The sequence below is a fragment of the Oryx dammah genome, unplaced genomic scaffold (assembly GCF_014754425.2).
Source record: "Oryx dammah isolate SB20612 unplaced genomic scaffold, SCBI_Odam_1.1 HiC_scaffold_3, whole genome shotgun sequence".
Taxonomy (NCBI): Eukaryota; Metazoa; Chordata; class Mammalia; order Artiodactyla; family Bovidae; genus Oryx; species Oryx dammah.
In genome coordinates, this window is record NW_024070187.1 from 18,575,783 (window position 1) to 18,592,245 (window position 16,463).

A 16,463-nucleotide genomic window follows, 5' to 3' on the forward strand; every position below is an offset into this window, starting at 1 on the left:
AATTATCCATCCTACATTGAAATATTCTTATTCTTTGTCAATATTTTTAATCATTGCTATATTATAAATAATGATACATCTTTTTCAAGGGAGGAAAAATGTGTCTTAATAAATGGTAGTAATTTAATAGCAGCAAAAGAAGTAAGTTGAATAAAAGTACTTCATTGCTACTTTAAATGGTTTGGTTTAAGTGGTATCTGGAATGCAAGATGCAGATATCAAATCCACTATTGCCTCACTTGCCTTTTTAGAAAAGTCTAATGTGACCATAGTAATAAAAGTGGCTTTTCTGTATATTAACCATGACTTAGTAAATATGTTTTTATAAATATAATTTCTGCATGTCACAAATCTTTGATTGTATTTGTTAAAAACCATATTGCTCTTTGCTCACCAATTTAAATTTATACTTTAATTTATAGGCCACCTATTCTAAAATAAAAAATAAAAGAAAAATCTTCATGAAAGTTCAGTTCAGTTGCTCAGTCATGTCCGACTCTTTGCGACCCCATAGACAGCAGCATGCCAGGCCTTCCTGTCCATTACCAACTCCCAGAGTTTACTCAAACTCATGTCTGTTGAGTCAGTGATGCCATCCAACCATCTCATCCTCTGTCGTCCCCTTCTCCTCCCCCCTTCAGTCTTTCCCAGCATTAGGGTCTTTTCAAATGAGTCAGTTCTTTGCATCAGGTGGCCAAGGTATTGGAGTTTCAGCTTCAACATCAGGCCTTCCAATGAATATTCAGGACTGATTTCCTTTAGGATGGACTGGGTGGATCTCCTTGCAGTCCAAGGGACTCTCAGGAGTCTTCTCCAACACCACAGTTCAAAAGCATCAATTCTTCAGCGCTCAGTTTTCTTTATAGTCTAACTCGCACATCCATACATGACCACTAGAAAAACCATAGCTTTGACTAGATGGACCTTAGTTAGCAAAGTAATGTCTCTGCTCTTTTAATATGCTGTCTAGGTTGGTCATAACTTTTCTTCCAAGGAGCAAGCATCTTTTAATTTCATGGCTGCAGTCACCATCTGCAGTGATTTTGGAGGCCCCAAAAATAGTCTGTCACTGTTTCCAGTTTCCCCTTCTATTTGCCATGAAGTGATGGGGCCGAATGCTGTGATCTTAGTTTTCTGAATGTTGAGTTTTAAGCCAACTTTTTCACTGTCTTCTTTCACTTTCATCAAGAGGCTCTCTAGTTCTCTTCTCTTTCTTCCATAAGGGTGGTGTCATCTGCATATCTGAGGTTATTGATATTTCTCCTGGCAATCTTGATTCCAGCTTGTGCTTCTTCCAGCCCAGCATTTCTCATGATGTACTCTGCATAGAAGTTAAATAAGCATGGTGACAATACACAGCCTTGACAAACTCCTTTTCCTATTTGGAACCAATCTGTTGTTCTATGTCCAGTTCTAACTGTTGCTTCTTGACCTGCATACCCATTTCTCAAGAGGCAGGTTAGGTGGTCTGGTATTCCCATCTCTTGAAGAAGTTTCCACAGTTTCTGGTGATCTACACACTCAAAGGCTTTGGCATAGTCAATAAAGCAGAAATAGATGTTTTTCTGGAAGTCTTGTTATTTCTGTGATCTTGTGGATGTTGGCAATTTGATCTCTGGTTCCTCTGCCTTTTCTAAATCCAGCTTGAACATCTGGAAGTTCACGGTTCATGTATTGTTGAAGTCTGGCTTGGAGAATTTTAAGCATTACTTTGCTAGCGTGTGAGATGAGTGCAATTGTGCATTCTTTGGCATTGCCTTTCTTTGGGATTGGAATAAAAACTGACCTTTTCCAGTCCTGTGGCCACTGCGTGTGCATGGCACTGGAACGAGTGGCAGTGAGGAGATATCCCACGTCCAAGGTCAGGAGCGGCAGCTGCTCTTAGCTGGAGCGGATGTGAGGAGATACCCGACATCCAAGGTCAAAGAAACCCCAGTAAGAAAGTAAGCACTGGAGCAGCTGTGAGGAGATACCCCAAGCCCAAGGGCAAAGGAGAATTCCCAGCAAGATGGTAGGAGAGGCGAATTTGTGTTTAGAATCAAACCCTGTTCCCACCAGAGACGCTCAGAGGGCTCAAACAAACCTTGTGCGCACCAGGACCCAGAGACTCCACAGAGACTGAGACTCCTAGGTAGAGGAGCCCCTTAAATTTGTGCCCAAGAGGTATCGCATTTGCCTCCTTGTAGTCCTGCCCTGCCTTGGTATTAGATCAAGAAAATGCATGTCCAACAAAATATTTGCACAAGAATGCTTCCAGAAACCTAGAAGCCCCAAACTGGGAAGAATTCAAATGTCCATCAATGGGAGGATAGGTAAGCAGATCACAGTATGTTAATCAACAATAAAATGGAATCAACTACTGATATACACAACATGATGAACCTTAGAAATATTATGGTGAGCAAAAGAAAGCAGATACTAATGTCATATTCTTCTATTTATATGAAGTTTAAAAACAATTAAAACTCATCTACAATGGTAGATATGAAAACAGTGCTTGATGCTGGTTGGGAAGTGGGAATACAGGAACTGATTCCAAATGGCCCGAGGGAACTTGCTGGGGAATCGAAATTTTTACATCTTGATTAGGTATTACTTATAAGTACATATTCTTGCAAAACTTGTCAAAATTCACTGACATGTATGCCTTAAGAACATGCATTTCACCTATGTAAATTATACCTCAAAAAATTTTTAAAGCCTGTTGAGATATTTACTTGGCTTGGATTGTGAGTCTCTCATATAGCAACAATATTTGTTGTTAATGAAGATGCTTCATCCAGTGGCATACTTTTGTTTGTTTGTTTGTTTCTATAAGAAGAATTAGTATGAATTAGTTATTGTTGAGTAACTACTTCAGCACTTAGCAGCTTAAAACAATAATAAGCATTTATCAATTTATATAATTTCCGTGGGTCAGGAATTCAGGAATGTTTAGCTGAGTGGTTTTTTAGCTCAGGATCTCATGTCATTGCAGTCAGTGTATCAGCTGGGGCTCTAGTCATCTGAAACCTCCATTAGGGATTCAAGATCTGTTTCTAAGTTAGGTCACTCATTTGGTGCCGGTTGTTGACAGGAGGTTTAATTTCCTCCCTGTCTTGAGGGCCTTTCTGCAGACCTCTTCATGAGGATGAAATGTTATAGGTGGATGCATATTCTTTGAGTAGTTAGTGGAACATCAATAGGATTAAATACAGATTTCATATTGTCTTTTATGCCATTTGCATAGTGTTTCTTATTTATTTAAAAGAGAGTCCATGATAGTCTTACAGGTCTTTGTAATTTCTTCAAGTAAGATATGTTTAAACATTTATGTAAAGTACTTTTTAAAATCATTTTGGCACTAGGTTAAAGTTCAGTATTTCCCTTGCTTGTTTTGGAATATAACATTCAGCACTTGCCACCTTTGAGGAAAAATGCTTCTGTTGGGTTCAGTTCCAAGTTGTTATCTGATCTATCCATCTAAGTTAGCTTTGTTGTAAACTATTTGACTTTCCACATATTTGGATTAATTTTGTCTCCAGTAACAGAGCCGTTTAGACAATTTTAATTAATTCTATAACTTGTTTTTGGAAAGTGAGAAGATGTTCTTATGGCTTATAAATCAGTTCTTTCCCTTAACTGCCAAAAGTAAGCATCCTGCACCTGTAAGAAAGGCTGATGAAAAGTAAACAGGAAATCTATTTAGATGGGTTTGCTATTTGAGACCCATGATTTTTAGTTGACCCATTTAGACCCATGTCTCTGTTGCAAAACTGTAAGCGTCCATTTGTCTGGTAGCTCAGTTCAGTTCAGTCACTCAGTCGTGTCCAGCTCTTTGCGACCCCATGAATCACAGCACGCCAGGCCTCCCTGTCCATCACCAACTCCCGGAGCTTACCCAAACTCCTGTCCATAGAGTTGGTGATGCCATCCAGCCATCTCATCCTCTGTTGTGCCCTTCTCCTCCTGTCCCCAATCCCTCCCAGCATCAGAGTCTTTTCCAATGAGTCAAGTCTTCGCATGAGTTGGCCAGAGTATTGGAGTTTCAGCTTCAGCATCAGTCCTTCCAAAGAACACCCAGGACTGATCTCCTTTAGGATGGACTGGTTGGATCTCCTTGTAGCCCAAGCTATTTGCAGTTAATTATCCAAACTTAAGCATCATTTAAGGCATCAATCTTACTGGATTTATATTTTAAAGAAAATTTTGCATCTTCTGTAAAATCATTGGTTCAGGGAATAGACTAATGAAAACTAGAAACTTAGAGTAAAGAGTCTGGTGTCAATTTACTCACTAATTTTTTTCACAAAAAATTTAGTATCTTTAAAGCAATATGTGTACTAAAACATTATGGTAGTAATTTGTACCACAACTATTGTAATTTAAGACTATCTGGAGTTTTCAGATCTCACTAGAAAATTGTGTTCTTTTTATAATTTTAATAGCCATAAAATGCTTTCAAGAATTCATGTTATCCAAACCAAAGATGATAATTTTGTACTATGATCTGGAGCTAATTAATGAGTCAATCTTTTATGAATTAATGTTATTTGTGAGGTTACTTTGCTAACTTGGCTTGAAAGAGGAAACTCACCATTTTCTTCAGAATCTATTCAAGCTTGAATCTAAGGAATTAATTTTTGGAGTTTGCTGCTCCTTTTTCAGTGGCTTTTATATGTTACTTGCGCCAGAGTTCTCTCTCGCCAGTATTCTCTCCAGTTTCAGTTAAATGATCAAAATTATTTTCTGGAAACATAGAAGCATGGAATTCAATTAAACTCCTATAACCAGTACATTTCAAGGGAAAAAAAACAGTGTTTGAAAGATTTGTTTGAAGTCATCTCATATCTAGTGCCTGTGAATCTATTTAATTGCTACCCTAAAGCCAGATTCAAGATACTGAAAAGTGGAAAATCTTAAACTATATCTCATTTCTAAAATATTTTCCAGAGAATATTAAAAAAGAGATAACACCTTTGTCACTGCCATTAAAGTAAGCGTGAGGAAAATGGTTTGCCTTTTAAGTCTAGGTGTTATTTGGAAAGTATTTCCCGTTTGTGTTATTCAGAGCATGTACTTTTTCTTAAACTATAAAAGTGCCAAGTAGAGTTCATAGACAGATATTCAGCAGAGTTTTGGCACTTGAGGTAAAGTTCCTGCATTGTCCTTAAATTTGCAACTGAAGGCAGGGTGAGTAGTGCAGGCATATTTCTTTAATAAAAGGTAGTTTGTCATATGTTTTTAGGGTTATAGTTTTGAAAATTTACCAGAGAAACATCAGCATTGCAGAGGTTATACGTGAAACTTTGATGGGAAGCAGGCTGTGTCTGCAGTTGTTCACTAGCTTGATGGAAAACATGATCTGACTTACTCAATGAGTAAGTTTTATTTGCCCCTATTAAAAGACTGCTCACTCACTGACTTAGATATTCCAAAGGTTTTTTGAACACATTCTAGAATATGTTCCACAAATGGATAATGAGCCACAGGTCATTGTCATCAGAAATAGGTAGGAGATGCTCTTATTTTAGTATATAACCTGATAGTAGAAGTTAAGACTTTTCTACGTATTTTTTGCCTTCAAGGGCCCTAGTGTCAGAATGCATTAGAAATTACAGTAGAGTCAAGTAACTTAGAGATTTATATAACTGATATTTATTTTTCTTCTAGGTTTACTTGTTTTGTTTAAAGACAGATTCTCCAGGCAAGAATCCTGGAGTGGGTGGGTTGCCATACCCTCCTTCAGGGGATCTTCTCAACCCCTGAATCGAACCCAGGTCTCCTGCATTGCAGACAGATTCTTTACCGTCTGAGCCACCAGGGAAGCCCTAAAGACGGAAAATAATGCCCCCAAAAGATGCTTCTCACTCAGGCCTGGCATCTTGCAGCTATCTTCTACTTTCTCTCTCTCTTGTACTATTTATACCATTTGTCACTGAGTATTGTTCCTACACCCTTGGTGATATTTCTTATAACTGCTGTCCTCTACGTTCTTTAGTTCAGGCCTTAATTAACAAAGAGTTTGACTATTGCATTGCAACATTCTCTTAACTGGTCTTACTGCCTTTAGTTTTTCCACACTCCAGTTATTTCTACTTTCTACTGCTATAAGAGTATTGTTAAAGATCAGTGCACGCTAAGTTGTTTCAGTTGTGCCAACTCTTTGAGACTGTATGGACTTTTGCTTGCCAGGCTTCTCTGTCTATGGGATTCCCCAACAGGAATGGATTCCCATTTGCATTCCTGCTAAAAACATCTGGTGGCTCTGTGTATGTGTGTTTGTGTGTGTGTGTGAAGAAAATGCATTTTATAGCCATTGGATTTGCCTTCAAACTCTCTAAATTATTTCCAAAGAGTGTCTGAGTTTTTCAAGTAGTTTTTACTATTGCCAATATGTGATTGAAGAGATTAAGTGCCACAGAATTGAAATGTACCAAGAATACCAAGCTGTCTTTTTGCCCAGTGGTATATCTCCAGTCTTTGGCACAATGTACATGACACTTCTTCAAGTAATTCACTTTCCTCTGTCCCCTTCTGTACCATATCACTGAACCAAAGCAAAAACTATGCTTTCTCCAAGTTCTTTCTTTACATTGTATCTCTAATTGTAAGGTACCTTTCCCCTTCTAGCTTATAATTATTTTCCTGCAGTTATTTAATTAAGGAAGATATAGCTTCCTTTCCTTTAATTGACCATACATTTTAACATGCATACAGTATTTTTAAATTCTTCTGTCATCCTAAGTTGTTAGCATAAGAGTTTACATATAGTTAATGTGTTATAAGTTAACTGTTGAATGAACTAATTCTTTAGTTTAGTCATGCAGTTGAATTCCGGTTCCCGATTATCTTCCTTTTAATCATGTGTCATAATTCTGTTTCCCAAACAACTGAGTTTTGGTGAAAGTATGATATAAATGTATCTTAGCAACGTATTCTTTTATTGGAAATACATTTATTTCCAAGATGTTTTGTTTTCTTTAAAAATGGAGGACTTCCCAGGTGGTACTACTGGTAAAGAATCTGCCTGCAATGCAGGAGACATAAGAGACGCAAGTTTGATCCCTGGGTCAGGAAGATCTCCTAGAGAAGGGAACAACTACCCACTCCAGTATTCTTGCATGGAGAATTCCATGGACAGAGGAGCCTGGCAGGCTACTGGGGTCATAAAGAGTCAGACACGACTGAGTGACTAAATTTTTTTTTTTTTAATGGAATGATTAGAGGAGACAGACTGTCGATTTCATTTCTCATGACTCTGGAGACTTCACTTCTAAACTTCACTTCTAAGCTCATGCAGGTTGTTGGCAGAATTCAGTTCCTTGCAATTGTAGGACTGATTTCCCTATTTTCCTTGATTACTATCAGTGAGGGGCTCTCTCAGCTTCTAAAAGTCATATTCATTCCTTATCATGTGGCTGTCCTCCATCTCCAAAGCCAGCAATGGAGAATATCTCTTATATCACATCTTGCTCATTGCTGGCTTATTCCCAGTGTTTGTATAATTTAGTTCCACACACTTGTAGGACTGAGATCCCTGTTTCCTTGCTGGCTATTGGCCTAAACAGCCATCTTAGCTTCTAGAGGCTGCCATCATTCCTGTGTCTCTAACCTCTAGATTCAGATTTCAAGGACTCCTGTGATGACTTCAGCTACACCATAGAATATAACATGATCATTAAAGTAAAATCTATCCTATTCATCATCTTGGGGATTATACCAGGTAGACATCAGAAAGTTTGCATTTAGGAAACCACGTTAGAATCCTGTCTACCACAATTTGGTTAGTAAAAATTTGACAAAAAAATTTTAATTTTATAGCAAGTGTCATTTGCCATTCTCTTTTGTATTAGTAAGTTATTTTGGCTGAGATGGTGGGAACTGTGATGTGTCTGGGGTCACCAGTTCCCAGCTTCAGTGATTCAATAGAAGCACTCACAGAACTCAGATGTTATTTTACTCATGGTTTCATTATACTCACTGCAGCAAAGCAGTACAAAGCGAAATCCAACAAAGAGAAAACTATAGGGCAAGATAATGGTGGAAACCAGGCCCAAAGCTTTTCAGAGTTTCTCTCCCAGGAGAGTTGTAGAAGATGTACTTAATTTCTCCAACAAAAAAATTGTGACAGTATGTGCAAACTATTGCCTATTAGAGAAACTTGTCTGAGCCTAGGAGTGAGGAATTTTATTGGTGGTTGGTCACAGAGGTACCTAACACCTGTGTGACTGATTGCAGTTAATGATGCTCCAGACCCCCCCAGAAGGAAAGCAGGTGTTCAGCATAAATCACATTGTTTGCACAAGCTATTTAGACAAGCTGGAGTGATTCAAGACCTCACATGGGCAAAACTTATCAGTTAAGTATTCCAAGAACATAATTCCCTGAAGCCCTAGGAAAATAGGCACCTTTGAGAGAATGTGCAAGATTTGAGATTGATGAGAGATTCCTCTTTGAGGAAGTATTAAAGTAGATTTTATAGCTACTCCAGTAATTCATGAAATATGTTGTGACTACAGACTGATGGTTGCTGGTCTTGTTCAGTTAGGGTTGTGTAGACTCTTTTTTTCACCCATCAGCAAAATCTTAGCTCTCCTTTGTTACTGAAACATATTGCCACAAATGTAGTAGCTTAAAACAACACAAATTCATTACCTCATGGTTCTGTAGATCAAAAGTCTGTTGGGTTGGGGTGGATTCTCTGCTTCAGGTCTGGCAAAGGCAAAATCGAAGTGTTGACAGGAGTATATTTCCTCTAGAGGCCCTAAGGAAGAATCCATTTCCAGGCTTATTCCTGTTGGTGGTGGTATTTAGTTCCACACAGATGTAGGAACAGGAGTTGCTCTTAGCTTCTAGAGGCTACCACCATGCCCTGGCTAGTGGCCCCATTCCATCATTTTGAAAGCTAGTAGTAGCAGGCCCACTCCTTCTGAGGCTTTGAATCTCTGACCTCTTTGGCCACTCTCTCTGACATTTCTGCTCTGCTTTTCTACTTTAAGGATTCATGTGATTACTGTGGCCCACCTGGAAAATTTGGGGTACTCTCCCTATATAAAATTAGCTGATTAGCAACATAATTCCATCTGCAAAGACCTTTTACAGCTGCATCTAGACTGGTGATTGAATTAAAACCCTGGTGACAAGAATCTTGGGAGGATTCTGCATACTACATTCTTTAAACAAGTAATTACTAAAGTTTTCCTGCCTCACTTGTATTTGAATTCCATATTGTTAGTTATACCTCAATTTCTGAAAAGATAAATGAGGGAATTCCATGGCAGTCCAGTAGTTAGAACTCTGTGCTTTCACTGCTGTCTCCATGCTTTCACTGCTGTGGACCCAGGTTCTATCCCTGGTCAGGGAAGTAAGATCCCACAAGCTGTGTGGCATGGCTAAAAAAAAATAAAATAAATGATTAATTAACTAATTAAGCAATAATCCTTTCAACAATTATAAGCATGTTTAACTTCTGTGTTATTGTCAAAAGAATTTTTTTCTGAGTCATTCAAGTTGTCAGTTATCTTAAGGAAAAAAGTCAACCTTTAATAAGGTTTCAATTCAAACTGTCTTATATGCCATTTTCCAGAATTATAGTCAAGAGTCAAGTAAACCCTTTGTTTGTTAATATAAAATTCCTTTTGTGGAGAGGGAGCTACTTCAGTGTCTATGTACAAAAAGACTGGCCAGAGACCATATAAATATGTTGATATAGAGTGCTGACCTGTTGTTTTCCACTAGAAACATTTTTTTTATTTTTTAGGCCAAATATATCTTCAATTGAAAGTTTCAGTGAAGTAATAGGTGCATGCTATTTTGATAGAAAGCATGAGCGAGTGCACAAGAGTAAGGAACTAGAGTAAGGAAGGAAAGAGAAGACTGGATTTGGGATGGGGAATATTTGTAATAGAGATTATAAACTCATTTGAGGTCAGGCAGGTAATTTAAGTGAGTAAAGTATACCAAACTAAAACTGGGTTAAACTGGGAAGCAGGTAACATTGAAAAGAGGCAGCTAATCTTCATTCGGGAGCTGCAGCCCCGTGTTGCCTTGTGAGAATGTGTCCTGGTGTTACCGTCTCTTTCAAATTTTCTAAAGGACTTAGATTCTGGATTCTTATATGAGAACTTCTGAATTTCTTAATATTTTCAACTAGTTAAAAAGTTCTAAAACACCGTGATCCAAGCAAAACAAAGTAATGAGCTAAATTTGGCCAATGGGCAGTCAGTTTAGAATAGCTGGTCTAAGAATCTAGGTTATTTCTGGCAGATACTTTACGGGTTATCTGATTTAAATGAATGGGGGTCATGGTGAAAAGAAGGGAAAAGTACTGGTTTTTCTTTTTAACTTTTAAGAGTCATTCACTTATTTAACACATTGAAAAGAAAAGGTGAAATATCTGGATTTTCTAATTTTACTGGTGTGGCGGGAATTATGTACTTGTAAAAGATTGTTTTTTGTTTTAATAATAGAATGATCTGAGAATGATAGGACCCATCTGTGTAGGAAATTATTTTCACCTATGAAAACTTTCTGCTTTAAAAAAATCTGTATAGCCTCAGTGGTCAACTGTCACAGCATTTTTTCCATTTACTCATTGTTTTGCCTCTTATTAAGCAAATTAATTCCTTCAAGTGAGTGAGGACATTTCAGTAAACTAACTCAAGAGATAGGAGTTACACTGACTTTAAGGGAACACCTTGAATTTTATTCTGTGGTATTATCCATACCCATGAAAAGCAAAAGAAGGAACAGATAGTAATGAAATTAACCAGTCCACTTTCCTGTTGGGAAATGTTTGAAAAGCAGAAAGCAGAAACTGCTGAGTTGATAAGTTATAAGATGTCAACACATAAAAGAACACAAATAAGTACTTGCAATAAGTCTAAGAAGCTCAGAGGGTACTTTTTATTGTCTTATTTTTATCTCTTTTTTTTTTTTACTATTTTTATAAATGACTGTGGTAGTGGTTATAATATACATCCTTAATTTATCATAGTCTTCCATGAATTAATATTATGCCAGTTCATATATAATGTCAGAATCTTATAACGCTATTCACCACCCTATTCACCATCCTCCTATCCTTTGGTATTGTTGTTATACATTTTACAGTCTATATTAAAGACCTTGAGAAATGAGGAAAAAAATTTTTTTTTCATTTGACCACATATTTACCATTTCCTGAACTCTTAATCCTTTCTTTTGATCCAGGTTTCCATCTGGTATCATTTTTCTCCAGTCTGAAAAACTTCCTTTAAAATTTCTTTTAGTTCAAGTCTGATATAGGCAAATTCTTACAGATTTCAGTCGCCTGAAAATGTCTTTATATATATATATATGATTGATATATATATCTTTGTCTATATATATCTCCTTAAATTTTTTCCTGGTTAATATTTTATTATTAAAAATTTAAAACATAGCAAAGTTGAAAGAATTGTACAATATACCTATATCCTACAATTAACATTTTTCCATCTTTTGCCTTATCATATAACTGCCCATCACATTACCTGCTCATTAACTCATTTTATTATTTTGATGTGTTTCAAAGTCAGTTACACTATCAGTGAACTTTAACCCTTTCAGCATATATATCATTTGAGTATAATTCAGTATGTATTTATGATTTCTTTCTAAGTAAAATTTATGTTCAGTGAAGTATGAAAACTTGTGTATTGTTTGATGGGTTTTGAACAATAAATGCATCTGTGTAACCCCTTAGGTCACTACCATCACCCTAGAAATTTTCCTAGTGTCCTTTCCAAGTAAATCTTTGCAATTCACCCTACCCTTACCTCCCAGAGGCAACCACTTTTCTGAATTTTCCCCCTAAGATTAGTTTTGCTTATTTCAGCACTTTACATAATTAGAATTATACAGTATAGACTTTTTTCTGTAAAGATTCTTTCTTTTACCCAAATGTTTCTAAAAGGCATCTAAATGGTTTCATGTACTTATCTCATTCCTTTTGTTATTGTTACAGTGCATTATATTTTGTTGATATGTATTTAGCAATTATCCCTTTATGAACTCCTGGGAAATTTCCAGGTTTTTGGCTGTTATAACAAGTTGCTGTGAATGTTCTCATAAATCTTTTTTTTTTTTTTGTGGGCAAATGTTTTCATATCTCTGGGTATATATGTAGCGGTAGAATTGATGGCTTATATATGTATAAGCATATATGTCTGTATATGTGTTTATATAAGTATATAATTAATACTATTAGAAACCACCAGACCTTTTTCCAATTTTTATACCTTTCACATTTCTCCTTACAGTGTATGAGGGCTCTAGTTCCTCCATATCCTTGTCAACAGTTAATGTTTCATTCTTTAGTCATTGTAGTGAGTATAAAGTGGTATCTCACTGTAGGTTTAATTTGCATTTCCATGATGACTAAAGATGTCGAGTGCTTTTTTGTGTACTTATTTAGCATTCATATCATGACATACATATCTGTTCAATTTGAGGGATCACATTTTTAAGTGGGTTATTTGCCTTTTTATTACTGATTCATAGTCATTCTTTTTACATTCTCTATATTCTCCATAAACATGCTTTGCTAGATATTTTTTGCAGATATTTTCTACCAGTATGACTTGCCTATTCTTAAGGTGTATCTTAATAAACAGAGTTATTATTTATAATGAAGTCTAGTGTATTGATTTTTCCTTTCATGGTTATTGTCTTTTGAGAAACCTTTACCTCTTCCCAAGTCATAAAGATATTCTCATATGTTTTCTCCTAGAAGCATTATAGGTTTTAGATTTTATGGTGGATCTTTGATCTTTCTCAATTTAATATTTGTATATGGTGTTCAAGTTCAGTTTTTGCCATATGGGTGTACAGTTGTTCCAACTCTATTTGTTTAAAAGATTTTACTTGTCCCATTGGATTGCTTTAGTGTTTTTATTGAAAATTAAATGGCCACATAATTGTAGGTCTGTTTCTGGCCTTCTACTTTGTTTCATTTATCTCTTTTTCTATCCTTATGCCAGCGCCATACTGTCTTAATTATGCTAACTTTATAGTAAATCTTGAGTCAGGAAATAAAAGTTTCCAAACTTTGTTCTTTTGTTTCAAGATTGCTTTAAATATCTTTGGTTGTTTGCATTTCCAGATATATTTTATAATAAGCGTCTCAGTTTCTGAAAATGTCTGTTGGTATTCTGATTAGGATTGCATTGCATCTACAGACCAATTTGGGAACAACTGACATCTTAACAATATTGTCTTCCAATAAATGAACATGTTTCTCTCCAAATTTTTAAGTCTTCTTTAATTTTTCTGAGCAATATTTTATAGTTTATAATATAGATTTCTTGTTCTTTTGTTAAATATATTCCACAGCATCTTAGGTTTTGTTGTGATTACATTTATTACAAAATTTTTTATCTTCCTTGTTCTGCTGACTCGTGTATAAAAAATGCAAGCAGCATAGGAATAATATATAAAAATACAAACATGAAATAGGTCAAGAAAAACATAAGGCATGAAGATTATAAGAAAAATGAAACAGAGGAAGGATAAAAAGGGAAGGAAAAGTTGGAAACATTTCTACTTAATGATGATATAGTTCTTTATGTGGAAAATCCTAAGGAGTTAAAAAAAACTACTCTTTGAATTAACAGGAAGTTTAGTAAGGTCATAGAAAAGAAAGCTGATATGAAAATATCAGCAATAAGATGTTCGAATATGTTGCTTGCTTAGCAGTTAATTACCCAAACTGCTTAGCCTCTAACTTTTTTCTTAAGTGTTGTCGATTAAATCTTCCTTCTGGAAGATTAAAGAATCCAATGAGGTAGAAAGTGATTTTTTAATGTGGTCTTTGGATAATATTAAGGTCTGGTGGCTCAGACAGTAAAGCATCTGTCTACAATGCGGGAGACCCGGGTTCGATTCCCGGGTCAGGAAGATCCGCTGGAGGAGGAAATGGCAATCCACTCTAGTACTATTGCCTGAAAAATCCCATGGACACAGGAGCCTGGTAGGCTACAGTCAATGGGGTTGCAAAGAGTTGGACACAACTGAGCGACTTCACTCACTTCACTCAGGATAGATTCACCAGCTTATAGTCCCTAGAACTTTGGTGAAACTATTTTAGATAGACAGGGTGCCAGAAATCACCAAACGGGGCACTTGTGCTGCAGCAAAGACAAAATTGACATGCTAGTTTCTGTCTAGTGATCATCTGAGATGAGACAGTTGGAAAACTGAGATAGCCAGTGTGATTGAAGATGCTTCCTTAATGTTTTAAGAAAGAACAGTTATTTGTGACTGAATGGAGGGTGATTTTATCTCTTTGTGAATATTGGTTGCTATCATAATTGCTAGGAGGGTCAGAACTTTTCTCAGAGAGCAAGCTGGGATCTGATCAATTTCTTGAATACATACTTGATTTGAGCCCCAGTGGACAGCAAAATAAAACATGGGAGTAATTATCTTTGTTTGAAAAAAGATTTGAAAGTGGAAGTTGTCAAATGTCCTTCTCTCTCATAGAATAAGCCAAATGTGTCCCTCATAAAATTTTAAAATTTGAGCAAGTCTGCAAGGGTGATCTTGTCAAAATAACAAAACTATCCCCCAGATACCTAGAAGAGTTAACTTGTCAAAAGGCGTTCTTTAAAATTATTCATCTGGATGTCACCTAGACTCTCCAAAACGATTTCAGTTTTTGGCATAATTAAAGGTTAGAAGTTCTTTCAAACAATGATTGGCCAAAATTTCTTGAAGCCATTTCTGGATGGAGGGTCATGTCATCAGTATGTTAAAGGACCACTCTGTACAATGTCAGCAGGTGTACATCTAGTTCACATAAAATCTGTTCAGGTTAAGAAGGGGAGGACTATCCCTCACTCTTTGTCTTTTTCTCTCAAAACAGATTTTTGCCCTGACAGAGTGGACTCTTTTTGCTAATTCTTAATCTTATGAATATATTTCCTTAAAGACTTTTTGAGGAATGTTAAAAGCCTTGAGGTAATGTTTATGTTGTATAGTTTAGCACAGAAGTGATGATCGTCTGTGTTGTCAAAAGCAGATGGTGTGTCGAAAAAATCAATCAGAAGATTTAACAGCCACTGACTGATAGTAATTATGACCATGGTCAGCGGTATGGTAGTTATAATGTTTCCTTTCCTCCTTTAAATGTTAGCCTGTAAAAATTATCTCTTTAATTTTTAATTAATAGGCAAAAATTAATTTATAGGCATATTATTAGGTAATTAATAGGCAAAAAATTTTAGGAGTCTAACTGAGCATTCTCTGCATTTTTATTAGGATATGTTAATGCTTAACACCTTAACCCTAACCCTTGATACATACTGAGGGAATGATATATATAAAGAGTCGAATAAGTTAATGTTGGCAGCACTTTTAAGAGCTTTGGGACATTCTTTAAGTGGAGCAATTTTAAATTTAAAACAATCATGTCATTCATAAACAAAAGGGATACACAAAAGGAAGGGATACAGTATTTATTAAATATATACTAGATTCTAGTTATTTTGCTATATACTTTTTATAGGTAATTTTCAAGTTATTGGGGCTTTGGTGGTAGCTCAGGCAGAAAAGAATCCATCTGCAATGCAGGAGACCCAGGTTTAATCCCTGGGTTGGTAAGATCCCTTGAGAAGGGAATGGCTACCCACTCTAGTATTCCTGCCCGAAGAATTCCATGGACAGAGGAACTTGGCAGGCTACCGTCCATGGAGTCACAGAGTCAGACACGACTGAGTGACTAACACTTTTACTTTTCACTTTAAGGTTATTAGTCCTAGTTAGTGAGTAATCTAAGGTTTATAGAGTATGAAATGTCTGCTGAAGTCACAGTGTAGCATAAATAGTGAACTGCACTTCTAAAAGTCCTGTTCTTACTGTAGCCTTTCTTAGAGCAAGTAAGCCTTTCTTAATACTCCAGAATCTCTTTATGAGGGGTACTGTTCAAAAAGCACAGTTTTTTGAGAGAATGAGTGATTCTTAATTTCCAAGTTCAGTGAGTCCTGTCCATTAGTTAAACTATCTTGATGGCTCTGTGAGGATTTCTTTGTTTCCTGGCATTTTTATCAAACTGGAAACCAGAGAACCCTGTCTTTCCACTTTGTCACACAAAGCAGCAAGCAAAATTGGTTTCTTTATGACAAAAATCTTTTGGTATAACTCATGTCAAAATGAGTTCTGTTGTAAGATAATTGGAGTGGGGAAATGAAAACTGCATATACTACAAAACAATATATGTATAGCATTTATGGGTTTTTAATTCCATCTTGGCCTCCTCAGTCACCTATTTTAATAATTTACAAATGCAAAGTTTGAATTAAATGATTTCTTTATCCTAAATTATTCAGGACCTCAATGGGGCTGCTGCTGCTACTAAGTCGCATCAGTCATGTCCGACTCTGCAACCCCATGGATGGCAGCCCACCAGCCTCTCCCGTCCCTGGGATTCTCCAGGCAAGAACACTGGAGTGGGTTGCCATTTC

At 36.3% G+C, this 16,463-nt stretch overlaps 1 protein-coding gene across 1 annotated transcript in view; it reads left to right on the plus strand.

Moving 5' to 3' along the window:
* Positions 1-16,463, plus strand: part of TBCK (TBC1 domain containing kinase) — a 208,727-nt gene that overhangs the window by 17,356 nt on the left and 174,908 nt on the right. The gene's annotated exons all lie outside the window — the stretch shown is intronic.